Genomic DNA, 17347 nt, shown 5'->3' on the forward strand with positions numbered 1-17347 from the left:
TTGCAATGCAAAGGGAGAAAAACACATCCAAGTAAAATAAGTTCCAGCCACATTCCAAATCCATAGTGTCTGAAGCTGACGTGATCTCCCCTATATGTCCTCTTATAACCAGCCTCTACACCTTCTCCAGAAAAGCAGCATGAAATTATTTCTTTCTGCTCCTCTCTTCTCAGCTGCTGCTGTCTTACCATCATTTTTCCAATAGCTAAGCTCCAATACCAGTGTTCTCTTATGCCTCTCCTGCTTATACACTGACTCACCATAGACCCCAAGCACCTCAAAATCAACTGTGAAGCTCTTTCCACTTTGCCATCACAAAGTCTCTCTTCACATTGAAGTAAGTGTTCCTCAAACTACTCCTCCAACCCAGAGACAGGGGCCTGGGTCAACATGAGACTTCCTGTAAGACCCCACGTATATCATCATACCTGAGCCCGCCGAAGAAGTACCTTGTTGTAAGAGACACCATAAAAGATCCAGGTAAGAGAAGAGAATAATAGGATAAGAGAGTCATATGTTCTACGATGAGAACACATAGACACATGGGGAGGAACAACACACACTGGAGCCTGTCAGGGGGTTGGGGGAAGGGAGAGCATCAGGAAGAATAGCTAATGGAAGCTGGGCTTAATACATAGGTGATGGGTGGATCTGTGCAGCAAACCACCATGGCACATATTTACCTATGTAAGAAACCTGTACATCCTGCACGTGTACCCCAGAACTTAAAATAAAAATTATTGAAAATAATATAATAATATGTTCTGAATCCAGTCAAGAGGATCAGGGCACCTTCACAAAAGGAAAGTTCTGGATTTAAGCCTGGTAAAGAAAGCTTTAGACTGGGCATAGTGGCTCATGCCTATAATCCCAGCACTTTGGGAGGCCAAGGCGGGAGGATCACTTGAAGCCGGGAGTACAAGACCAACCTGGCCAACATGGTGAAACCCGTCTCTACTAAAAATACAAAAATTAGCCAGGCGTGGTGGTACATGCCTGTAATCCCAGCTACTCAGGAAGCTGAGGCATGAGAATCGCTTGAACCCAGGAGGCGGAGGTTGCAGTGAGCCAAGGTGGCACCACTGCACTCCAGTCTGGGTAACAAAGCGAGACTGTGCCTCAAAAAAAAAAAAAAAAAAAAAAAAAAAAAGCTTTAACCCACTCAATCATAGTGTGATTTGACTGGCATCAAATCAGTCAAACTTGGATAGTTGATTGAGAAAAGAATCCATCAGGATCACTCCATCCATCTTCATTTGCTGTCATCCAAGGAATCCCACCATTATGTCGCTGATTGCCAGCAAAGCTTGTTCTTTGCTAGACATAGTTTTTTTGGAATAGAAGCAATTCAGATGAGATGAAATATTCCACGGGAAAACTTGATCCCTTTTGTCTGCTGCTGCCTTGACTCCAGACTTTCATAAGGTTCAATAATGAAAAATGCCATCTCTGGAATCAGATAGACCTGGGTTCATTTCTAGCCTGCCTCTGGTATTTACCAGTAAAAACTACTGGGAACATTCCTAAACATCATCACTACTGCTCCTAGTTCTCCTGTTAGTAATAATCGTTATGCCAGTAGCAGCTAAATGTTTTGAGTTTTTACTATGCACTCTAAAAAATCTTCCCATCGGTGAAGCTGGGCTAACAAAGTCAACTTTAGAGGGTTGTGAGATAAGATGAGCCTATATGTGTAAATTGCCCTGAACATGGCATACGCCCAGGTGATTGTAGTTATCACTGTTTTTTGATGTTCTTATCTGCACGACAGAATGTATTGTGTGCAGATGCACAGTCTCATCTCTTGAACAGTAAATTAATAAAGTCGTCTTCTGGCTTTTTAATCAGCCTCTCAGTGCCTGATAAGTTTTGCAAATACTGATAATACTAGGTTCCAGTCCTGACTCAGTAAGGACTCTGGTCTCTTAGAGCCTGGATTCTAAGAGACCAGGGAGTAAGGTATTTTTGTGGTTGAGGTCACAGGTTCTTGAGTCAGAATGCCTGAGTTCATATCTCAGGTCTGCTACTTAGAGACAGGACAGTCTCCCTAAGCCTAAATTTCCTCATCTATAGAATGGAATTAATGATAGTATCTACCTCATAGGAATCTGATGAGCGTTCAATGAGCTAATGTAATCTTCACATTCCTATGGGTGGGTATCATGAATATCAATCAGCATTTGGCAGAAGGGGAAACTGACATTTAGAGAGGGGAGATTATTTGCTTTACATCAGAGGACTAGAAACTGACAGAGGCAAAACTTGTATCCAGATCTATCCAGCTCCAAAGCCTGAGTTCTTAACCACAGTCCACCATCCAAGTGGCCATCCAAGTGGCCCTCCAGCCTGTAGCACTGGTCATTTAGCTGAGTAAATCCAGGTCCTTTCATATACTTTAAGGTGCTTGAGGGAAGAAATTATGCATCTTATTCATCTTCATTATCCCTTCAGCATCTAGTCCCATATTTTATTGATTGAAATGTTTCTTAAGCCAATGGTGAATGGCTGACAAAATAAATGAATGCACACATGTATAAAAATAAATCAAAGAGATGCTTATTAAGAAAATAGGGTTCAAAAATATCCACAATCAAGAAGGGTTGGACTTAAGAAGAGGAGGAGGAGGAGAAAAATAAGGAGGAGGAAGAATAAAAGGCACAGCCAAAGGCCATTACAATCCTTGCAGAGAAAACGGTAGAGGAAGATAACCCTGCAGGTTAAGGAAGATGCAGGGGGTGAGGAAGAAAAGCCTGAATACAAAAGCAGCAGCAGGAGCAGATCACTTATGGGAAAGCTATTCCTACAAAGGAAGGTGTTATGAAGAGCTGTCACTAGAAAGGGAAAAAGTCAAGTGAAGAATTGCATTTGCTTTTTATAAAATAGGATGAACCTGATTATGTTGACAGGAAGAGAGGATTAACTTCCATACAGAAGAGAGATTAAGAGTTCTGGAAGGGAAAGTGATCATTACAAAAATAAAGTCCCAGAAGAGATAAAAGGAACTGGATCTAGAGTTTTCCAATCTTTGGGTTACAAGCCAGTATTTTGGGGATGGGATGGGGTGGGATGGGATGGGACAGGATGGGAAGGGACAGGACGGGACAGGATGGGATGGGATGGGATGGGATAGTATATTAGTCAGGGTTCTCTAGAGGGACAGCTAGTGGGCCATCTTTTAATCCATATTTCAGCTAACCAAGCAAATAAACTATTAGAACCTTTTTTAACTCTCTGAGCTACAACATTAAATGCAGAGTCCCTACTTAGTGGGCCCAAGTCAATAAATTCAGCCTTAACCACTCCATGTTCCTTCCACCATTATCCCATACCCTTAATATCCATCACCATGCCTGTTCTCCAGATTTCTGCTTATATAAATTAGAAAAATCAAGCAATTATTTTCAAGTGTAGTGTACCTTCTCATGGGTCACACTCTCAACCTCACCTCCAGGGGCCTGCCGGGACTTTAGTTGAGTTATAGGTCTAGAAGCAAACAGAGGTGTGGGGGTGGCTCCTGAGGAGAATTAACATTATCTTGCCTGGCAACTGCCTCAGGGGAGGCCATCACTGTTGCCTCAGGCAGTTCAGGGTTTATCTCCTCAGACAAAGGTGGGAAGGTTGATGGCAGCATGGGTCGGGCAGGGAGGGGATGTTGTCACCACTGGGGATGGGGAAGCTGGTTTTTTTTTTGTTTTTTTTTCCCCATTTATTTGTTTTATTGCATTTTAGGTTTTGGGGTACATGTGAAGAACACGCAAGATTGTTGCATAGGTACACACGTGGCAGTGTGATTTGCTGCCTTCCTCCCCATCACCTACATCTGGCATCTCTCCCCTTGCTATCTCTCCCCAGCTCCCCACCCCCCACCGTCCCTCCCCTATTTCCCCCCAACTGACCCCAGGGTCTAGTGCTCCCCTCCCTGTGTCCATGTGTTCTCATTGTTCAACACCCGCCTATGAGTGAGAACATGCGGTGTTTGGTCTTCTGCACTATAAGGACATGTGCACATGAATGTTCATTGCAGCACTGTTTACAATAGCAAAGATCTGGAACCAACCCAAATGCCCATCGACGATAGAATAGATAGGGAAAATGTGGCACATATACACCATGGAATATTATGCAGCCATCAAAAACGATGAGTTTGTGTCCTTTGTAGGGACATGGATGAACCTGGAAACCATCATTCTCAGCAAACTGACAGAAGAGCAGAAGCTGTTTCCTCTGGCAAAAATGTTTCATCAGAGTTTACAAACTAAGTGTCCCCAGCTTCATCAGAGCCCTCCCATGCATCCCCATTCCAAGTTACAGGGTCCCACTATTTCCGGTCAATGTCCTCACTTTAACAGTAGGTACCTGGCGAGGCTGTGCATGCACCTTTCATTGCAGATGAGTCACTCACATGATAAGAGCTTGTCTGTTTTTCTGCAATTTCAGCTCTTTCTCCATAGGAGATAAGACTCTCACTCAGGGCAATCTTAGCAGATTTGAGGCTCAATATCTACTTCTGAAGCTGGGAGTTAGAAACCCAGGGTTCATCATTTTCTCATCACTTTGTCCACTGAACTTAGGAGCAGCCTACCAGCTTCATTATATTTCTTGGTTCTCCACATATGGTCAAAGGTACTTTGTATAGAGTCCCTAAACTCCTTGCCGCTCACAAGTGTCAAATGCATTTATCTTGCATAACTCTCTGAACAGTTCATGCCAAGGACTGTCAGTGTTCTCCATACTATTAGAAGTACAGAGGTCTTAGCGTTTTTGACCTAATCATATTAAGCAGCCAACTCCAGAAAACGCAAAACCAATGAAAGAACTCCATCCTTGATATTCTGTTCCTCTAGAACCATTCCTGGCACCAAAATCTGTATTAGTCAGGGTTCTCTAGAGGGACAGAACTAATAGGATGGAGATGTATATACATATATCCCCTTTATATGTATATGTTGTGTGTGAGGTATACTTAATAAATTCCCCTTTTTTTATGTGTGTGTGTGTGTGTGTGTGTGTGTGTGTGTGTGTGTGTGTGTGTAAAGGGGAGTTATTAAGTATTAACTCACACAATTACAAGGTCCCATGATAGGCCATCTGCAAGCTGAGGAGTAAGGAGAGCCAGTCGGAGTCCCAAAACTGAAGAACTTGGAGTCCAATGTTCAAGGGCAGGAAGCAACCAGCATGGGAGAAAGATGTAGGCTGGGAGGCTAGGCCAGTCTAGTCTTTTCATGTTTTGCTGCCTGCTTTATATTCTAGCCATGACGGTAGCTGATTAGATGGTGCCCACCCAGATTGAGGGTGAGTCTGCCTTTCCCAGGCCACTGACTCAAATGTTAATCTCCTTTGGCAACACCCTCACAGATACACCCAGGATCAATACTTTACACCTTCAATCCAATCAAGATGGCACTCAATATTAACCATCACAGATGGGATGGAAATTATTGGAATGCCTCACATTTTAAAAGGCTTGCTCAGGCCAGGCATGGTGGCTTACGCCTATAATCCCAGCAATTTGGGAGGCTGAGTAGGGTGGATCACCCGAGGTTGGGAGTTCGAGGCCAGCCTGACCAACATGGAGAAACCCCATCTCTACTAAAAATACAAAAAACCAGCTGGGCGTGGTGGCACATGTCTGCTATACCAGCTACTTGGAAGGCTGAGGCAGGAGAATCGCTGAAACCCAGGAGACAGAGGTTGCAGTGAGCCAAGATCACATCATTGCACTCCAGCCTGGGTAACAAGAGCAAAACTCCATCAAAAAAAAAAGGGGGGGTGCTTGTTGTTTATTTCATGTATGTACAGGTCATGATGTAAAGCCTAATTTTACTGTGAGTCAGGGTCAAAATATGTTTGAAGCAGTGGTCATTGGTGGAAAGGTTAGATTTAAGTTCTCTAGGACAATCTCACTGTACTGTTAGCAATGGTGCTAGATGCCTGTCCCGACCAACTACAATTCAGATAAACCCACCCATCCCATCTTCTTTTTTCCCTCCTCTTCTCCCTTTCCTTCCTTTCGTCCTTTTTTTTTTTTCCTTCAATAAACACTTATTGAGCATCTGTCTACAGCCTACCATTCAGCTTTCTGGGCTCTGGGCACACTCCTATCCTCACAGGGCTTCTAGTACAGCACTTACTATCCAGTAAGAATGACCTCTGGGTACCCAAGACTGTTCAGAGCACAGGCCTGGGCCCACTTTTCTAGTTCTTGCTTTGCAACTCAATCCCGGACTCAACTTTGCCTTCCCTCTCCTCTCATCTCTGGATAACGAGATGGTATTACTATGGCTCTAAGCCCTGCTCCTTTCCTCAAACATACTTACCCTCTGCCTCATCTGATTCCATCTCAACCTGGCCCTAGCCTCAGCTCCCACCTAAGACTCACCCACATGCCCATGCTGCTGCCCAGCCTGACTGAGCCGCCAGGTAGTGACGCAGCCTTCTTCCCCCACCTCCAGGTAGTGAAGGATGTATCCCCCCCACACATGCAAAAGCATCGTGTCTCAAGCAGGTACCAGGAGAATGTAAGTACCCAAGTGAACTTCACTCTTGGCAGGACACCAAAATTCTTGAGAGGTGCTCTCAGTTGTGACTTGGCAAAGCCCCTGAAGATGGGCAGGGTGGTGTGCACACCACGTTGACAGGCTTACCCTGCATGGGCAGCTGCAGTATTTGGCCATCCATTCAGGTCAGGTTCTTGTTTTTCCAGTTTTCTTCCATTCCACACACATCCCTTGTGACTGTGGTTTTTACTTCAGGCATTCAGATGCACAGTCTTAAATGTGGCTTCTTGCATTGAGCTAATTAAAACAAGAGAAAACTTTCTGCTGCAAGATTTGTGAAGGTAAAAGTCTACAAAATTTTCAATATTTTAACATCACTGGAATGGGAGAAGAGCACAGCTTCAAAAGGGCCTGAGAAAACAGCTATTTCCAAAGCCCTCTTTTATAGATGATCACACTGAAGTTCATGAGGTTAAGAAGTGCACCCAATGTTAATAGTTCATGGCAGCTGAGATGTTCTGTGAGAAGCCTCAGGGGTGACTAGGGAAGGAGAGAGGGGCTCAGGAGCTGGCACTCCGCACCCATTTCCTTTTCATCCAGAGAAGCTCTGCTTGTACCTGTTTCACATGCCAGCTTCTGCATGAGAATTAGTTGGAAAAGAGCTTCATCACTCCAGTAGCAAAAAAGCACACACACAAAATAGCATACTATGCCACAGCTTTTATGACATGAAATTAGACCCCATTTACATAAACAGGAAAAAAATACTCCTAGAAGATGTCAAACTCCAGTTAATGATATCCGTGCTGTTTCACCAGTTAAAGGAAGTTTACTGATGCCTGCGAGCTACCTTGAAATGTATCCCAAAAGTAAGAGGGATGAATGGATGGATGGATGGGAGGATAGATACACGGGCAGACTGGCAATAAAGCAAGCAGCAAAATCGTAGTGGTAGGATTTAGATGGTGGTTGGGTTTGAAGGTGTTCTTGGTAGAGTCTTACAACTTTTCTACTTATTTGAAAATTTCATAAAATGTTGAGAGAAAAAATTGACACCAGGTGCACACGCCCCAATAAGTGTTTCCTTACGTTTTACTAGCTGGTTAAAAAACAAAGGAAATGAATATTATGTCTGTGCCACCTTACTGCTTGGCCAATCTTGTTATCAGGAGAAAACAGAAATAACCGATGTGATCGCTTTGGGAAAGTAAAACACTACCTCAAATATTTTGCCAAATTAATCATTTATTAACCATCTTTTAATTACATAACTCTTTGAACTTCTAAGAAACTGCTGGGTCTAACTGAAGCCTCTCAGATTTCCATGGTGTACTAACCTTTGATAAGTAATTAAATAAGATCTTTTACACACGTTGCTTTGTTTGAACCAGGCAGTTCTGTAAAATGTATAGGAAAGCTTTGTCCCAACTTTGCAGATGATACGACTGAAGCTCCAAGACCACACAGCCGCCATCTATGATCACACGGCTGAACCTGGAAATAGAGCTCATCCCTTCCAACTCCTGGGGAGGGTGATGATGGCAAGAGGAGGGAAGAGTCGCTCCACTGTGGCATCCATGAAGGCCTTCAGTATGAAGAAATGTAAACAGCAAGACTGAAATGGACACGTTGATGGAACGATCTGATCGGGTCTCGTGGTTAAATGTCTTTGCATATTTCCTTCTTAACTTTTAAAGTATTACTTTATCTCTTATGGATAACCATTTTACAGTAATTGTTTTACTAATGTTTGCATCAGCACTCACAATTGTCTCCATTTCGAAATAAATCCTGGTTACATATTGAAGTCCAGAAACTGTAGAGCGGGAATGGGAACTTGGAAGTCTACAATGTATTCATTATGAAGTTCTGGGGCATTACTCATTGAATGAAATGGACCTCAGTTTCTTTCTCAATCAAGTAGGAGATGCCCAATTAACAGAGAGACATAGACTTGAATTTTATATGTAAAATGGATCATGATGATGATTTAGTTTCTCAGTTACCTACCTGGAATTTCAAAGACTTCTAGACTAGCATAAGCAACATTTGAAAACTTGTCATAGAAATCATGTATTTACCCAAAATGGTGATGGCCAAATTAAAGCACCTCTGTTCTTTCATTATATTATTCTAATGTTCAGCCAAGTTTACACTGGCTATTTAAAATGTCTCTAATTTTTGAAAAAAATCAAAAATCAATAAAAGTCACTTAAATTCAATATATTCTACTGAAAAAGTTTTCTAAATTTAAAAAAAGAATGGGAGAAGGATGGATAATAAAAAGGATTATTTATCTTTTATCCCAAATTAAGAGATAACAGTCTTGTCAAAACTCTCTGTTTTACTAATAAGAATTAAAGAATCAAAGAAACTGAGTGATCTAAGTTCACTCAACTTATATATTTTGAGACTAAGTTTCACTCTTGTTACCCAGGCTGGAACGCAGTGGTGCAATCTCGGCTCACCACAACCTCCTCCTCCCAGGTTCAAGAAATTCTCCTGCCTCAGCCTCCAGAGTAGCTGGGATTACAGGCATGAGCCACTGCGCCTAATCCAATATTTATTGGGGTATATAATAATATAAAGTCTGTGGATGAGTTTTGAGACAGTTCAAAACAACACATTCATTCATTTAAGCTTTTCTTTTTTAATAAACAAATAGCTATACTCTGGCTATAAATTTCACATTTTGCTTATCCTCAGATTATTTTGGGGGTAAGAGCAGCTTTTCCAGTGTGGCTCACAGCTGCCTCAACTTATCAAGTAATTGCTAGTACTTCAAAAGTCAGACGCTTCAACGAGATTCCCCATTAATTCTAGACTTAAGCAGAAAGGACTTGCACAGCTCCTGTGTCAGCACAGTGGCATCATCTTTTGGGTGAAAAACAAGGGAACACATGCATTCTTCTAAGAAATTCTTCAGAATTGTTGACCATATATAATATCTTGAGGCTGAGAGCAAAGGTTCTGGGAGAAGACTCAGTTCAAATCCCAATTCTACCACTAAACTTGTGCAAGTAACATATCCCCTCCATCTTCTGATGCATAACACAGCGATAAATTAATGCATACCAAATACCAAACTATATATAGCACACAGCAAATATTCAATTCATGTTAATAGCTATCATTAAAACAGTGGCTAGCTGGTAACTTGCTACGAGGAAGCCTGTGTCTTTGTTTAACCAGGAATTATTCCTGCCATTTGCTTTTAGAATGTTTCAGAGCTCTAGAGAATGTGCCCCTCGTTGCTGAGTTTGATGTTGAACAATACATTCCAGGGGGCTGTATCCTGAATCTGTTATAGGGTGAGTCCTCTCTCTGTATCTTGAACGCAACAGAATTTTGTAATGGCTGTTCAGCCAGAGCTCCTGGGGCACTGAAAACTCAACATGGTCTCTTCACCCCAGAACCTTAGTTTAGTGCTGAGCATGTACCAAGCGTTGTGCCCCGGTGTGTAGGAGGACATCCCCCTGTCACATCAGCCAGGGATGGCTTTACATTTAAGTCACATGTCTTGGCTTGGAGCTTTCACCAGTTCAATTTCTGGGACCCCCGAGCTTCCCACAGCTCCTTTGCAATGGGTCTGTCTTGTTGGTTGACACCTCTCTGGCCACTTGACTCATGCTGTCCCCTGCTGGGGTCAGACCCAAAGTGATTGCCATGTCTCCCCTCACTGTAGTCCATCTGGCACTCCCTGCTCAACGCTGCCACCACCATGTTCAGACAGCCACTCCTGTTGTCATTGTTGACTGCACATCAATCCACAGATATTGTGGGTTGTGATGAACAGCAAGGCAGAAGAGACCACCAGGGAAATGAAAGCTGCTGAAGAGCCCCTGGAGTCTACACCCTGAAAGCTGAGCTTGCCAAGTATAAATGTGGATTAGCTTAATAACCCTGGGATGACCACACTCCAAGCAAACTGAGATGGAAAAATCAGATCATTCATGTGTCCATTCACCATGTGCGATTGTTACAGAGGCTGCAATTTACTTTAACAAACTTAAAGCAAAGCTAGTGTAATGTTTTGAATGTGCTGATGAGTTCAAGCTTCATTCTAGGGTTGCCCCAAAAGACAAACCACACTCTAGGGTGGTCTGCTTACCTGCATCAGAAAGACTACATTCCAGTGTGGGCCACCACAAGAATGTCGCTAGTCCATACCTTGGTCAATACCTGAGGCTTTGCTAATAAGCAGAGTGAATGTTATAAATGGAATTTCAATTGATTAAAGTAGACTTCTTGGAATAGGACGACGGATGTTGGAAACTGGTAAAAAGTAAATCATAGCTGAGAAATGTGGATTGATTAAAATATTTAAAGACCCTCCCAGCTCTTACAGCAACAGGGTGTAAGGATCTAAGGAGGCCTGTAGCCCTTTTCCTGAGGGATAGTGCACAAGGCAAGTTCCTAAATAGTCCTGTGTGAACAGCCATGATCTTGGAGGGTTCTCCTTGCAAGTTGCTAGCCATGGGAGTACAGAAGCCTGCCTCTGGAACCCAGGGAAAGTGCCTCTGGTGAACACAGCTTTCACACAAGTTATGGACAGACAGCTGGAACCTCATCAAGCTTCCAGAACAGCTTCCATGAGCCACTTTTGTGCTTGGTCGTTAATAAATGCTCAGTGAATAAGTGGCTGTCTCTGTGGCAGCAGGGCTGAGACAGTAATGAGCCCAGTGAGGTGTTTGCCACAGGGGCAAAATTTAAAAGGGCACCAAAGCAAATATTTTAATGCAATTTTAAAAAATCTATGATGAACAAAATACCCAGTTTTAAATAAAGACAGGCTGTTGATGTTTGTTGTATAACCCAGCATTATTGTGCATCAAGAACAGTTGTTTCCACTCAGCCAGAGATTCCAGGACCCCTGCCTGGGGCCACCTCCACCGGGCAGGTTTATGAAGGCTGAACATGGTAAAAACAGATCAAGCAACATGGGTGGGCATTAAGCAGTCATGGTTTTTTATTAGAGCTTTTATTAGTTTTTCATTTTAATATAATACATATTTATAGATCATCTATTTTTATAATCGGTTATATAATATATAATGCATATTTATAATGTATAATACATATAATTATAGAAGATAATATACAAGGCTGGGCATGGTGGCTCACACCTATAATCCCCCCACTTTGGGAGGCCAAGGTGGGTGGATTACCTGAGGTCAGGAGTTTAAGACCAGCCTGACCAACACGGTGAAACCCCATCGCTACTAAAAATACAAAAATTAACCAGGCATGGTGGTGGGTGCCTGTAATCCCAGCTACTCGGGAAGCTGAGGTGGGAGAATCGCTTGAACCCAGGAGGCAGAGGTTGCAGTGAGCCAAGATCACACCACTGCACTCCAGCCTGGGCAACAGAGTGAGACTCAATCTCAAAAAAAAAAAGAAAGAAAAAAGAAGATAATATATACTCATAATATAATGATATATTTAAGACTCCATCTCAAAAAAAAGATAATTATACTAATGATATAATGATATAAATATTTGAGACTCCATCTCAAAAAAAAGAAAAAGAAGACAATATATACTAATGATGTAACGATATAAATATTAACTATTAATAAAGGTACACAGAGGCACACATATTCCTTTTGCTTAGGCCCCAGCGTGGCTGGACACCATATGGTGTGGTGGAATTTCACCTGAGACTCACTCCCCTCATAACCTGGTAATGAAGTTGGGCTTGTTGGGAGAGTTTGCAGCAGTGTCACATTTTCCTGGTGACCTATATGCTGGCCTCCCTCCCTCTTCATGGCACCTGCTTTCCCAGGATCAAGGTCCCTGGGAACATAACTTAAGAGTTAGGTTTCTGGGCAGCGTGAAATTATACCAAAGAACGGAAAATATATGGATGCCTGAGCCATGCCCTGAGTGTTTGTGTCCCCCAAAAATTCATGTTAAAGCCCTAATCCCCAGCAGATATTTAAAGATGGGGCCTTGGGGAGGTGATCAGGTCTTGAGGGTGGAGCCCTCATGATAGGATTAGTGTCTGCATTAGACAGTTCTCATACTGCTGTAAGACATACCTGAGACTGGGTAATTTACAAAGAAAAGAGGTTTAATTAACTCACAGTTCCACAGGCTGTACAGGAGGCATGGCTAGGGAGGTCTCAGGAAACATACAATTATGGTGGAAGGTGAAGGAGAAGCCAGCACATCTTACATGGTGAGAGCAGGAGGAAGGGAAAGAGCGAATGCAGAGGCGCTACGCACTTTCAAACAATCAGATCTTGTGAGAACTCTATCACGAGATAGTACTAAGGGGATGGGGCTAAACCATTAGAAATCACCCCCGTGATCCAATCACCTCCCACCAGGCCCTACCTCCAACACTCAGGATCATCATTTAGCATGAGAGTTGGGTGGTGACACAGAGCAGAGGCATATCAGTGTCCTACTAACAAGAGACACAAGAACTTGCCTCTTCTCTTTGCCCTCTGCCCTGTGCAGATACAACAAGAAGACGGTTTTCCATGAACCAGGAGGCAGCCGTCACCAGGTACTAGATCTGCAACATCTTCATCTTGGACTTCCCAGCCTCCAGAACTGTGAGAAATAAATGTTTGTTGTTTAAGCCATCCAGTCTGTGGAACTTTGTTATAATAGCCCAAATGGACTAACATAGTATGTATGTACGTGTGTGTGTGTGTGTGTGTGTGTGTGTGTACATGTGTGTGTTTCTTAACTACTTTCTATTTGTTCAAAACATAATATTGGGGGATACTTTAAATTTGTTTAATTATAGAAAAGCATCAATAACAGTAAAAATATTTTAAGAGTCACTCATAATCTTACTACACACACATACACACATATCAAAGAAGAAACTGTCTTAAGAGATTTCCAGAAGTGTCAGTCAAGAAAGAACTTCCAATACATGGAAACATAAAATTTTGGGGGAATTCCTAGTAGCATTTGAGATGCATCTTGATGGACAGATTGCTAGGACAGATTGTTGAGGGAGTAAGGCAAGTTGCAGAATGATAAGTGCAGTTTGATACTACGTACGGTGTGATACTATTTTCGTCATAGACACACCTACACACAAGACAAGTCACACCACACATTCTCTGTAAGTGCATGTGTGTGTACATGAAGGCACAGAAAGGGTGTGGAAGGCACCCCTCCAGCCAAGAATGATGCTGATCTCTCAGAAGCAGCAGGAGGGGATGAGATTGGGTAGGGGCCTGGTCAAAGAATTTCCATCTATATAATGTTTCAATACTTTACAAGGGAATAATATTCATATGAATTACAAAATGACTGTTCCAGGGAAGTGGGCAGTGTGAATTTTAAGTGGGAAAGAAGAGGGCACAGACAGTTTGGCAGTAACAAAGTGTACCAAGAAGGCTAGTTAGGAGAGCATACCAAAAGGTAGGTGATTTTTTTTTTTTTCTTTTAGACAGAGTTTCACTCTTGCTGTCCAGGCTGAAGTGCAATGGCACAATCTCGGCTCACTGCAACCTCCATCTCCCGGTTCAAGTGATTGTCCTGCCTCAGTCTCCTGAGTAGCTGGGATTACAGGTGCCCGCCACCATGCGTAGCTAATTTTTTGTATTTTCAGTAGAGACAGCATTTCACCATGTTGGCCAGGCTGGTCTTGAACTCCTGACCTCAGGTGATCCGCCCGCCTCAGCATCCCAAAGTGCTGGGATTACAGGTGTGAGCCACCGTGCCCGGCCGGTAGGTGATTTTTAAGATTCAAAAGTAAAGGAACTTAAACTCCAGGCTGAGGAACTGGCACTTTATTCATAACTAGGCTACAGGAAGGCACTTTGGATACCCATATATAAAGCACATTGTTTGGGAAACCAGTTAGAAAGCCATGTCCATGGCTAAGTGAGCCCAGGCTGAGGCAGGAAGAGGAGGAAATGAGGAAGATGATGAGACAGATTTTGAACCCACCTGATCTGATAGGGTGCAGGAAGAGTGAAGCCAAGGACAGTAAGAGAGGGAGGAATCAAAGATTTCCATCCATGTGGCTGGTGTGATGTTGATGTCACTTAAAGAGATACAGAATGTTCTTTTTTTTTGAGACAGAGTCTCGCTGTGTCACCTGGGGTGGACTGCAGTGGCGAAATCTTGGCTCACTGTAACCTCTGCCTCCTGGGTTCAAGCAATTCTCATGCCTCAGCCTCCCAAGTAGCTGGGACTACAGGAGCCCACCACCATGCCCGGCTAATTTTTGTATCTGTAGTAGAGACGGGGTTTCACCATGTTGGCCAGGCTGGCCTCAAACTCCTGACCTCAAGTGATCTACCTGCCTCAGCCTCTCCAAGTGCTGGGATGGAAATACAGAATTTTTAAAAATAAAGATTGGAGAGAGAAAATCCTAATGATCACCAAATTCCCTCTCTCAAACATATAAGTTAGTGAATGAAATTTCTTTCCAATGATGAATTGAGCTAATACGTGGAAAGCTCTAAGCACCCAGGCAATGCTTAACCACAATAATAATAGTGGGAAACACACATGGATAGTTTTCATGTGTCAACCATTGATGTAAGCACTTTAATGAATTAAAACTTTTAATTCTCATCATAATTTTATGCAATTGGTATTATTATTATGGCCATTTGGCAAGGCTACATCTGCAGAATTGTGACATGCCTTGCTGAGGTCCTGTTGATAACAAGCTGGCAGAGGGGATGTGCATGTCCATGCCACTTGCCACCAGGGCCCACAACTTCACTCTCACCCAAGCTGCTTTCAACTGGAGAGAGTGGTGGTGTCGTTATTAGAAACCAACTTACTAAATCCCTATGTCCTAAGTTCTGTGCTGAGTATTGTCCAAATGCCATATAATGTAACATTTTGGCCCATTAAGTTAGAAACCATATTTGAACGGTAAAATCATTTAAAAGTTATTTGAAGTTCATTAAATTAAAACATTCAATTAAATAGAAATCTCTTCCATCAACATTTTACCTAATAGAGATTTCCGCATAGGAAAATTGACTTGTGGATGACAATTCCAGAAAAAATAATACTGTCTGCAAGAGGTGACTTGTTAAATCACGTAAGGAAGGTACTTGGGGGTCACAGTCATTGTGGTAACTGCTCAGTGCTAATTATAAAATGTTGAGGAGCTGACAGAGAGAAAGCCGACCTGGGAACCTCTATGGCTGTCTAATGGGAAGCAGTTAGCCAGATTACTCTGGAGAAAGAACAGAAGACACCACCTGGTTGAACCCCACCTTTGAGAGATAATGAAACCTGGGCTAAGGGGAGCCCCCACAGGATCCCTCAGGTAGAGTTGGACTAGACCACCCTGTCTGGCAATCCCCTCTCCAGGGTGACGTCCTGGCTAAGTTAACAGAATTAGGTGACATGTGACTCAAATGTACTAGGGATTCCCAAAGCTTGAGAGGTCTGGGACACATATCTTTGGGGCTTGCGGGTGGTGGGGGCTTCTAATATATTAAAAAATAAAGATGAATTACACAAAGCCACAGACATCATCAGTTCATCTCCACCCACTGGCACTAAAAGGACTGACCATATGGCTTGGTTTGCCTGGTTACGTGTCAATTTGTCTGTTTTCCTGATGGAATGATTCATGAACCTCCAAAGGCCCTTTCAACAGTTTTCAGTTTGGATGATATATTAACTAGTCATCTTGATCAAAAAAGTCTGTGTGAATGTGATATACCGGGCCAATGGTCCTCCTGCTGCCTGCCTGTCATGTCCACCTCGCCTCACCCAACCCCATAAGGCCATGGTGCACATGGATCTGTGATTTGGGACACCCTTACATTTGTATTAAATGAGCCACAGTCACCTGCTGGCAAAGGGCCACCTCACCACACTATGATCAACAGAGGGACTCGTGGAAGAACTGTGGGGCAGGAGAATCTCAATGGCATTGTCTGGGTACCCAGCCTTGACTTGTCCTTGACACAGTTAACTGCATGTGTCTCTACTCTGCTTATAAAATACCACAGGACCACTAGATTATGTAGAGGCAAGGACGCAAGTCTCCCTACCTGATGCCGTGAATATGCCTGGATAGAGTGACATATGATATTGATATATGACCACGAAGATGTGTCCATGTGACATATACATGGTCCTTTAAAAAGCCATAAAGAAAAATACGCAAGAGACCAACAAGTTTGTTGTTGTGGGTATTTTGGGGCGGGGTAGGAAGGATGGAACATTCAACAGGACAGGAAGGTGAGGAGGAAGGAAGCCAAAAGACAGAGGGGACGATAATTATACAGACGGCACTAAAAAGAGAGATGCAAATTGATTATAAGATGGCTTTACACATATACGTAAGGCTTTGCATGTGTGCCTGCATAAAGTAGAGACACATGCAGAATGGATCCATGCAGAACGGATCGAGTGTTAATATGGGAGCTGATCTCCCAATGCTCTGTGAGAATATCTTGTTCACCCCAACCTCCCCAAGTACCTAGGGTAGTGCCCGCAGCACAGATATTTCAAGAAGGAAACAAGAATGCAAGCTAGCAAATCAACTTGGTTTCTACCCCTAAGGGTACTCCCTAGCGTACAGGGAGTGCAGCTCTGGGCAATGCTTCCTTGGTCCAGAGGTAGCTGAGAAAATGAAAGATTTTTTTCAACAGGGGCAGGTTGGAGCAAAAAAATTCAGACAGACAAACTCTCCTAGACACCCCCAGACATGGCGACCACTACCTGCACTGCAGTGGCAGCCTGCTCTGGAGCTGGTGTTTGGTCTGTTAAGCTTTCTTAATTCGTGTGCACATGCTCACGTGCATGCACACACACTGAAAGGCAAAAAAGAAAAATTACCTAGTTTTCTGTTTAATGGGTATCAATGTGTGTTTTCAAATTTATACTTTTAAATATGT

The 17347-nt window shown here is 43.0% G+C and overlaps 1 long non-coding RNA gene across 1 annotated transcript in view; it reads right to left on the bottom strand.

Annotated features, from left to right (window-relative positions):
* The window catches only part of LOC116562350, an 86219-nt gene extending 77478 nt beyond the window's left edge, over positions 1–8741 (bottom strand). Inside the window, exon 1 of the long non-coding RNA XR_004273888.1 lies at positions 6645–8741. This is a non-coding gene — a long non-coding RNA (uncharacterized LOC116562350). The remainder of the gene's footprint in view (positions 1–6644) is intronic.
* Positions 8742–17347: the final 8606 nt, after the last annotated feature.

This window comes from Sapajus apella, unplaced genomic scaffold, assembly GCF_009761245.1.
Source record: "Sapajus apella isolate SASKATOON/1434 unplaced genomic scaffold, GSC_monkey_1.0 scaffold32, whole genome shotgun sequence".
NCBI classification, from domain to species: Eukaryota; Metazoa; Chordata; class Mammalia; order Primates; family Cebidae; genus Sapajus; species Sapajus apella.